This window comes from Manacus candei, unplaced genomic scaffold (genome assembly GCF_025592945.1).
Source record: "Manacus candei isolate 608988 ecotype Guabito, Panama unplaced genomic scaffold, ASM2559294v1 h1tg000180l, whole genome shotgun sequence".
Taxonomy (NCBI): domain Eukaryota; kingdom Metazoa; phylum Chordata; class Aves; order Passeriformes; family Pipridae; genus Manacus; species Manacus candei.
In genome coordinates, this window is record NW_026138228.1 from 274092 (window position 1) to 283707 (window position 9616).

Here is a 9616-nt window from a genome sequence, read left to right on the forward strand (position 1 = left end):
TCTCAAAATCACAGATTATTACAAAATTAAGACAGTGCAAACCGCCTGTTCCAAAAAGTTCAACCCCAAAGCAGAAGAGTTTTTGGGTTGGGTGGGTTTGTTTTTTTTTTGAAAGCTGCCCTGAAAATGAAAGCAGAGCCATTGTTTGAGGGCTGTGTGGCTTTGGCCTACCAGAACTTTTAACGTTATCCTTGTGTTTCCCTGAAAACCCGACCCAGGAGATTCCCTAAATCAGCGTTAAAATACAGGAGGATCCATGGATCCCCTTATCCCGCCTCCCCCTTCATAAAGGAAATTCCTTACTCGTGATCTGCCTAATAAAAATCTCTGCTCCGCACAAAGTTATTAAACATTGACCAAAGAAAACAACAAACAAAACAAAACAAATAAATCAGAGCGTTTCTCAGGTCGGGGCGAGAGAGAGAGAGACTCTTAATAAAATCCCAAGTTTTCAGCTCACAAGGGCCGAGCGCTGTTGTTGTGTGCGAGCACGAGATAAAAACAAGGGGGGAAATGAAAAAAAAAAAAAAGCAAAAACAAAAAAACCCCAAATAATAATAACAACAACAAAACCAAAAAAAACCCAAAACAAAACAAAACCCAAAGCCACACAACCCCCCCGCCCCCGCCAGGGTCATCCGAAAGGATTGTGTACCTTCTCCTGCACCCACACCCCCCCTCCTTTCCCAGGGACACCCAAGAGCCGCCGAAACCCCCCAAAAAACCGGGGGGGGTGGGACCCAACCACCCCCAGCACCCCCGGTGGGCAACAAAGCGGGCAGAGAGGAGCCCCCCGAGGATTGAGGACGGGGAGACCCCCGGGACTGAGCCCCGCCGGGAGAGCCGGGAGATCCCCCCCGGCCCCGGGAGAGCCCCGCGGGATCAGGGGGAGCCGGGCCCGGGGGGGCTGCGGGCGAGGGGCGCGATGGACGCTCTCCCCCCCCGGCCCGTGCCCCCCGTCCCCCTCCCCGGCGCGCCCGGGGGGGCTCCGGGGGTAACAATGGGCCCAGGCCGCGGCCCCGGCGCGGAGCCGGGGCGGGAGCGCCCCCGCCGCCGCTTCGCCCGTTTCGGGGCGGCCCGGGGGCCCTCGGCGGCGCTCCCCCGGCCAATATCGGGGCAGGGGCGGGTGCGGGGGGCTCCGCGGCGCGGCGGGGCCGGGCCCCGGGCGGTACTCACGGGCGGAGCGCTCGGATGCAGACGGATGGCGGGCCCCCCCCGGCCGCTGCCGCTGCCTCTGCCCCGGCCGCGATCACTCCGACAACATGGCGGGCGCGGCGGGGCCGCGGCCGCGCTGCACCACGGGAAGGCGAGGCCGCTCCGGGCGCCGCCGGCACGGGACGGGAGGGGTGGGAGCGGTGGGATGGGGCGGGCCGGGATGGGATCGGCCCGGCCGGGATCGGCCCCCCCGGCCCGCGGCAAGGGTTAGACCCACAGTGGGGCTCCTTTCACCGGCCCCGGGTGCGGGCACAGCCCCGCGTTCGGCCCCGCTTTCCCCGCACCAGCGCTCGCAGGCATGGAGACCCCCGGCCTGGGCACCCTGAGACCCCCGGCCTGGGCACCCTGACCCCCCGGCCTGGGCACCCTGAGACCCCCAGTCTGGGCACCCTGAGACCCCGGCCTGGGCACCCTGAGACCCCCGGCCTGGGCACCCTGAGCCCCCCGGCCTGAGCACCCTGAGACCCCCAGTCTGGGCACTCTGAGACCCCCGGTCTGGGCACTCTGAGACCCCCGGCCTGGGCTCTCTGAGACCCCCGGTCTGGGCACCCTGAGCCCCTCCAGCCTGAGCTCCCCCCAGCATGGACAGTCTGAGCCCCCCCAGCATCGGCACACTGAGCCCCCACCTTGGATACCCTGAGTCCTCTTGTCTGCTCCCCCTGAGCTCCCCAGCCCCTCAGTCTGGGCACCCCTAATCCTCCAGCCTGGGCACCCTGAACCCCTCAGTCTGCTCAGCCTGAGTCCCCACAGCATGAGCACCCTGAGCCCCCACTGCCTATGCACCCTGAACCCCCAAGCCTGGGCATCCCAAGCCCCCCGGTCTGCTCACCTTGAATCCCCCAGTCTAGACATTTTGAGCTTCTCTGGGCCCCCCAAACCCGAACACCCCCCAGGGTTTGTCACCCTGAGCCCCCATTGCTTGTGCACCTTGAGCTCCCCAGCTTGGGTACCCTGAGCCCCCCCATCTGCTCACCCTGAGCCCCTCCAACCCAAGCCCCCCAGCATGGGCACCCTGAGCCTCCCCAGCCCCAGCCTGGTCGTCCTGCGCCCTCCCCAGCCTCTGCACCCTGAATCCCCCAGCCTGAGTAACCCGAGGCCCCCCTGCTTGGACACCCCAAGCCACCCAGCCTGGGCACCTTGAGCCCCCCCAGCCCCAGTGCCGCAGCCTGGGGACTCCCAATCCCCCACCTTGTGCACCCTGAGCTCCCCAGCCTGGGCACCTCGAGCCCTCCGGTTTGTGCACCCTGAGCACCACCCCGGGCACTCGGAGCCCCCCCAGCCTGGGGCACCCCAAGCCCCTCGGGCTCTGCCACCCCCACGGCCCCAGCAGCGATGACCCGCACCGGGCGCGGCACCGCCTCGTCCTCCACCTTCCCGACAGGCAGCCAGACACAGTGCTGGGAGGGGATTTCCACGTCCCCCTCCCCACAAAGCCGGGACCGCCGAGGAACTACAGCCCCCGGCGTGCGGCGCTGGGCGCGCAGCCCGGGCATCAGAGCCGGCGCTGGACGCCGGGAGCGGTAGTTCTGCCCCGGCTCCTCCATGTTAAAGGGGCAGCTCGGGGGGAGCGCCTTTGTGCCCCTCCTGCCTTGGGCTCTTGGGCTCCCGTGGGGTTTGGGGGGGGGGGGGGGTTGGGTGCTTTGGTGGAATATTTTCCCTCTACCTCTTGGCCACGCGGGGGAAGCGGGATGGGAAGTGCCGGCGCAGGGCAGGAGCTCGGGACATGCCCTCGCATGCACGGGGAGCGAACAGGCGGCGGCTGCGGCGCTTCAAAGGGCTCCCCCGAGCAGGGGATGGGACCCTCAGCCCGTGGGACTGAAATGTCCCCTTAGTCTGAGCTTTTCTGAGTTACGGTTTCATGTACAAGAAGTTACTTCAAGCCCCGTTTATCTGTCACTAAAGCACGAGTGAAGCTGGATCCATCTGAGACCGTGCGTGGCTTGCATCCATTTTCTCCCCGAAGGGCTTGCCAGGGTGATGGGTGTATCCACAACCACATTCCCTTTTCCATGTGCAGCCCAGCCAGAGCTTGTAGGGAAGGAGGAACTCAGCCCAGACAGGACTGGTTGGGAAGCAGGACCTCAGCCCAGCCTGGGCTCGTTGGGAAGCAGGACTTTGCTCCAGCCAACCTCCAAAAACCTGAGGGAACACAGCTTATGTGTTTGGTGCTGAGTACCCAGGCTGGGCATGACAGGAGACCAACAGAATGAGCACTGAGCAAAGGTTTTCCCTGTTGATGGTGGTTTTTAAGCCAAGCCTTGTACAGCCACACAAAGGTTTCTTCAGCCAGCACTGGCGTGGCTTATGTGACCTGACAAAACCTGGCTGTGATAAACTCAGCTCTGCTGGGCTCAGCTCCTCAGTGTGGTGCCAGCAAAGGTCTGTGGCACTTGGCAGGGACTGCCCTGCCCTGCTGCCACACAGCCCTGAGCACCCCACGGGTGGCTGTGGGGTGGATCCTGTGCGACGAGTAGCTCCTGTTAGCGAGGCCTGGCTGCCCCCAGGCTCTTCCCTGGAATAGGAACTTCAGCAGGTTCTCCTGGCCACTGTCCCTGGCAGAGTGCAGCTCACTCTGCCCAGCTACACTGCCCTGACACAAGGAATGACACAGCCAGCCTGGCAGAAGCCCCAGACCTGGCTCTGCAGTGCCATGGAGCAGCTGAGGGAGCTGGGGGGGCTCAGCCTGGAGAAAAGGAGGCTCAGGGGGGACCTTCTGCCTCTGCAACCCCCTGACAGGAGGGGGGAGCCGGGGGGAAGTCGGGCTCTGCTCCCAGGGAACAAGGGACAGGAGGAGAGGGAATGGCCTCAAGCTGTGCCAGGGGAGGGTCAGGTTAGATATTGGGAAAAATTCTTCCCCAAAAGAGTGGTCAGCCCTTGGAAGGGGCTACCTGGGACAGTGGTGGAGTCACCATCCCTGGGAGTGTTCAGAAGGTGTGTGGATGTGACACTTAGAGACAAGGGTTAGTGGTGAGCACGGCACTCCTGGGTTAACAGTTGGACTCTGATCTTGGAGGGCTTCTCCAGCCTTAAGTTTCCAGGATTCTGTGGTGGCCTGTGCCATGTCCCCAAAATGCCCATGGTGTGTGCAAGGCCAACCTCTTGCTGTAGTGGAGATGTGAAGAGTGAAACTGTGTCCTGTTGGCACCAGACCAAATAAATCTGTCCAGACACCCTTTTCCTTTGGTTCCACCCATCTCCTGAGCACCCCGGGCTGATACGAGGCACCAGTGATGGCTCTTGGATGACAAATATTTTTGCTGTGAAGCGTGAGAGGTTCAGGAGCTCTTTCCCAAATCGTGTGTTCACTGCAGAGCCCAGCAGGAGGGCTGGCATGTCCCTGCCTGCTCCTGCTGGCCAGTGTTGGGGTGCTGTGTTGTCACACTGGCACCTGAGCTGTCCCTCCCTGTCCCTCCTTGTGCTGGGGGTAGCACAGGGGTCCCCAAGCAGTGCTGACCCTCTGCTGTGAGCCAGAGATAACAGCTACACTGCTGCAGCTTGCAGCACACGCCCAGGCTGCTTGCTGACACTTGGAAACACGGTTTCTGTTAATTATACCTGGGATAATTACATTTATACCAGTATAATGAGAAGGGGAGGGAAAGAGTCCTGCTGTGGATGAAGCATGAGTGGTTAAAACCCGCATGTGCTGGGTAGTTTATTTGATTTAGGGAGAAAGGCACAGGGAAATGGCATGTTGGGACATGCAGCCCGTGGCTGTAGGACTGAGTTTGGGTCTCACCTCCAGCGCTTCCATCTCTCCCACAGCTTCTTCTGCCTCCCAGCACTGCCATCTTCTCTTCCCCTTCAGACCTTGCCCGAGCTCCCAGCTTGTTGCAGTCCGTGCAAAGTCTCCCACTGGGAGAACATGCTGCTCTGGAGGCTTCAGAGCCACAGAGAGCCGGCAGAGTGGGAGGAAGAGTCAGTGAGAGCAGTGAAATAACTTCCACCTCCATAGCAAAAACCTTCCTGGTGGTTTTGTCCTCCTGGGTGTGGAAATGTCCTTCTGATCTTTGTTGCCCTGTTGGCCACCAGGGACAGCCCCAAGCTGCCTGGCCCTGGCCCATCCCATCCCAGACCTGGCATAAGCTATCCCAGGATACATCTTCATCTATCAAGAGCAAAAGGGGTCTCCAGAAAGTACCTGATGTTCTCCTACCTCCAAATGACTCACTAGAAGGACATTTCTCCCTCCATTGACCACAGAAGGCGCTTGAGTCAACTGTGCTCTTCACTGAACATCATAATTACCCATCCAAGCCCAATGCCCGAGTCCTGACCCTCCATCCGTGCTCTGCCCAGACACTGTTCCTGGTGGCACAATGCCCAACACCGTCTTCTCTTTGAAAGAGTCCGAGAGCAAATAAACTCAGCAGTGCTGTGATTCATCCTCCTGGGAGCAGAGCTTCCCACAGCCCAACGGAGCAGACACGTGCACAGGGCGGGGGATTCACCTGGAAAAGCAAAGGGATTGAGCGTGTCCAGAAATGGCAGGTGAGTGGCTTCAGTGCTGCCCCAGGCAGCTCTGACTGTCCCCAGCCTTGGGGAAACACAGGGAGATCCTGCACTTTTATTTCAATGACAACTTGGGCTCTGGAATTAAAAACCAGAGGGATTTTGCCGAGTCCTTCAGTAGGGCACCAACATTCTGTTGGCCACCAGAAAAAAATACAAATCCACCGAATGACTTGATTTTTCCCAAACCAAGCCAAAAACTGCTGAGGTCTTTACGCAGAATATTTTCAAAATGTGCTGGCTTGACCAAAAACTCCTTGGGGAGCCAAGTGCATCATTCATTTGCATCACTGGGACGGCGTTTCGTCAAACCCCAGACACAAAGCAGTGACCGGCTGGGCAGCTTCAGTGCTTGTCCCTGAGCACGTGCTGACCCATCCGTTGCTCCATCAGCTGCCCCACAAGGATGGAAGACACCTCAGATCAGGGACATTCCCGTGGGAGCCCAGTCCTGCATGCACATAAACACCTTCCGAGCTGGACCTGTCGTCGCCCAGACTGGAAACATCCCCCGTTTCTGCAGCAGCTTTCAGTGATCAGATAAATCCGTGGTTTCCAGCACCTTTTGCCTGTGGGTTTCCAGCTCTTGTTGAGGCACCCAGCTCAGACTTTTTCAGGAGTCAGCAGCCAACTGTCTAAAAGCAGCTGGTGAGACGCTGTGGTTACGGCAAAACCGAAGGGAATTCTGGCTGTGGACCCACCTTGGCAACAGCCCAGTCTGAAAGTTTCGTTTTGGCTGCAGAGATGCTTTTTCTTGTAAAAATACAGCCCCCTAAAATTAAAGTTTTGAAGCGACTCCCACCCCTCAGCTGTGCTTCAGCCTGACACAGAGCCCCCCACCCCGGGTGCAAGGGCCAAGCCACTCTGGGGGATGTCTTGAGGGTCTTCAACTGCAAATCCCACTGTTTCCTCTCTGTGTTCATGGAGGCAGCTGGAAAAGCTGTGCCACTTGTCCCATGATTAGAAAATGTGCCAATGCCTTCCTCTGCATCCCAGGAGGATGGGCTTCCAGCAGAGGAAGGACATGGAGCTGCTGGAGCGAGTCCAGAGGAGGCACCAAGATGATGGGAAGGGTGGAGCAGCTCTGCTGGGAGGAAAGGCTGGGAGAGTTGGGATTGACCAGCCTGGAGAAAAGAAGCTTCAGGGTGACCAAACTGTGGCCTTCCAGGACCTGAAGGAGCTGACAAGAGCGATGGAGAGAGACTATTTCCAAGGGCCTGGAGTGACAGGACAAGGGGGAATGGCTTCAAACTGAAGAAGAGTAGGTTTAGTTTGGATGTTGGGAAGAAATTCTTGGCTGTGAGGGTGGGGAGGCCCTGGCACAGGTTGCCCAGAGAAACTGTGGCTGCCCCTGGATCCCTGGAAGTGTCCAAGGCCAGATTGGACAGGGCTTGGAGCAACCTGGGCTAGTGGGAGGTGTCCCTGCCCATGGCAGGGGGTGGAAAGGGATGTGATTTAAGGTCTTTCCAACCTAAACCATCCTACGGTTCTATGACCCCAGTGATGTCCTCTGTGGTCCTCCCTCCAGTTTGCCACAGCTCACAGAGTCACTGCAGGAGGAGACAGCCAGAAGCAGACAGGAAAAAATGCCCTGGAGAAGTGGAGATAAAACCAGGATGGATTTATGGGATCCAGAGTGGGTTAAATCCAGGATAAGAGGAGACACACGGGATTCTTTTCACTCTTGTGGGTTCAAGAAGGTGTTTTTCCCAGGGATCAGACAGCAAGAAATGTTTTTGGTAGGGAAAATGTTGGAAAATGTTGTGGTGCCAAGTGTCTTCGGTAAGGATCCTTGAGTGCCCCTCTGCCACCCCCCTCATCCAGCCTGTTAAGGAAAAGTTAATTGAGAAACCTGCAGAAACAGCAGCCACACAAAGAACCTGCAGCAGCTGTAAACCAGGAAAAAGGAAACTCTTGTTTGTTTTATAAACCACCTGGGTTTTCCCCCTCGACCTCAGTGCGAGGACGTGTCACGGCAGCCAGAGAGGGGCTGAGCCCTGCTCACATTCCCACCTTTCCATCAGCCCTTTGAACCCACAGCCAAACCCTGTGGGGATCCAGAGCTGCTGGGAGAGGTGCTGATGGATTAAATAAATGAGTGATAGGGGTATGAGGAGCCACCACCCCACGAGAACTTGCAGACAGGTAGGTCAGTGCTGTGCTGTCAGGGGACAGCAGTTGGATGGAGCACAGGCTCGGGAGCTGATGGGATCTGAAAATTCCTATGGCTTTGCAAGACAGCTCCAGGCAGGAGAGTTTGGGTGGTGGCACTGTCCTCCCAGGAGGGATGTGGCTGCAGTGTCCCCACTGCAGTGCCCCTGTTGTTGAGATCCAGCTAGGAGGAGCTGCAGGATCCATGGCTGCCACTTCCCAAGTCCTGGCAGAGACTCGTCCCTGCTCAGGGCATCCCACTCACAGCATCTGTCCCTCCAAACATGTCCCTGGCCACTCACAGCCTGGGGAATCAAGGGGTTGTACCTGTGTGTGGTCTAGCTGGGTCACCCCAAAATCCAAGCTAGATCCTTACACCGACCCACCTCCCTTTTGTGTGGTATGGAACCCCCCTGGAGCAAGGGGATGGGGCACAGGGCTGATGCCCCACCAGTGAAGCAGGTTAAAGCTGCCTGGGGACATTTCACACCCACTGATGGCACCTTGTCCCTGTTTGCTGCCACTGGTAGGAGCAACACCACGTCCTTAGTGGGTCTTGTGTGACATCCCTTCTTGAGGATCATCCCCCCAGTCCTTTTCCCGATTTCTGACTGGTAAAGCTCCGAAGCAGGAGGCTGATTGAGCTTCCCAGCTTGTTTGTTATCATTAAACACATCCAGGCTGGATTTTCTCAACGGGCAATTACATGACTAAGCCCTCTGGAAGCCTGTTACCCTCTCAGTCCACATGACTTCTCCTCACAGTCCCGTGGCCTGATTGCATTTCGTGGGGAGTGATTTCCCTCCCATTTGCATTGTACATTGCATCAGCTCTGCCCCAGCTCTGGAAAACGGGAACCAGGTTCCTCCTGCCTCTCCAACAGAGTCATGGAGTCATAGACCATAGAATCATGGAATGGTTTGGGTGGGAAGGGACCTTAAAGCTCATCTTAAAGCACGGACAGGGACACCTTCCACTAATCCAGGTTGCTCCAACCTGCCTTGGACACTTCTAGGGATGGGGCAGCCACAGGCAACCTGTGCCAGGGCCTTACCACCCTCCCAGGGAAGGATTTCCTCCTACTATCTAATCTAAATATCTCTTACTTTAAAACCATTCCCCCTTGTCCTTTCACTCTCTGTCCTTGCAAAGTGTCGCCCTTCCTCTGTTTCATAAACACCCCCAGAGCTGAGCTGGGCTGGAGCACAACGCTGAGGCCAGAGGATCCTTCCCCTGCAGCCAGAGCTATTTACTGGAATATGTTATACATTGGAAAACATGCACCATTGCTGGAGGCAGTCACAGGGCAGCAGTGCCCACACAGGAGCGAGGGGTGAGCAGTGACTCATGAGGGTGGGCAGCACTGCCCAGGCTCCCCAGGGCAGTGGGCACGGCCCCAAGGCTGCCAGAGCTCCAGGAGGGTTTGGACAACGCTCTGAGGGACAGGGTGGGATTGTTGGGGTGTCTGTGCAGAGCCAGGGGTTGGATGGATGGTCCTTGTGGGTCCCTTCAGCTCAGGATATTCTGTGATCCTTTTCACAGGCTCTGTCAGCCACAAGGTTTTCCCAGCCCCCAGTCCCACTTCTGTTTGCTTCCAGCTTTCCCAGACGTTATTTCTTGGTGTTCAATTTGTCCAATTTGCTCTTGTCCTTGTCACACTGCAGAGGGTGACACCAAGCTCCTGCTGCCAGGCTGTCACTGCTGCCTCCCTGGGCCCTCCCCAGGGCACTGCTCTGCT

The 9616-nt window shown here is 58.1% G+C and overlaps 1 protein-coding gene across 2 annotated transcripts in view; it reads right to left on the minus strand.

Moving 5' to 3' along the window:
• The window catches only part of PUM1 (pumilio RNA binding family member 1), an 82260-nt gene extending 80972 nt beyond the window's left edge, over window positions 1-1288 (minus strand). For both annotated transcript variants that reach the window (XM_051773938.1, XM_051773934.1), the window contains exon 1: window positions 1177-1288. The gene's annotated coding sequence lies outside the window, so the exon portion shown is untranslated. The remainder of the gene's footprint in view (window positions 1-1176) is intronic.
• Window positions 1289-9616: the final 8328 nt, after the last annotated feature.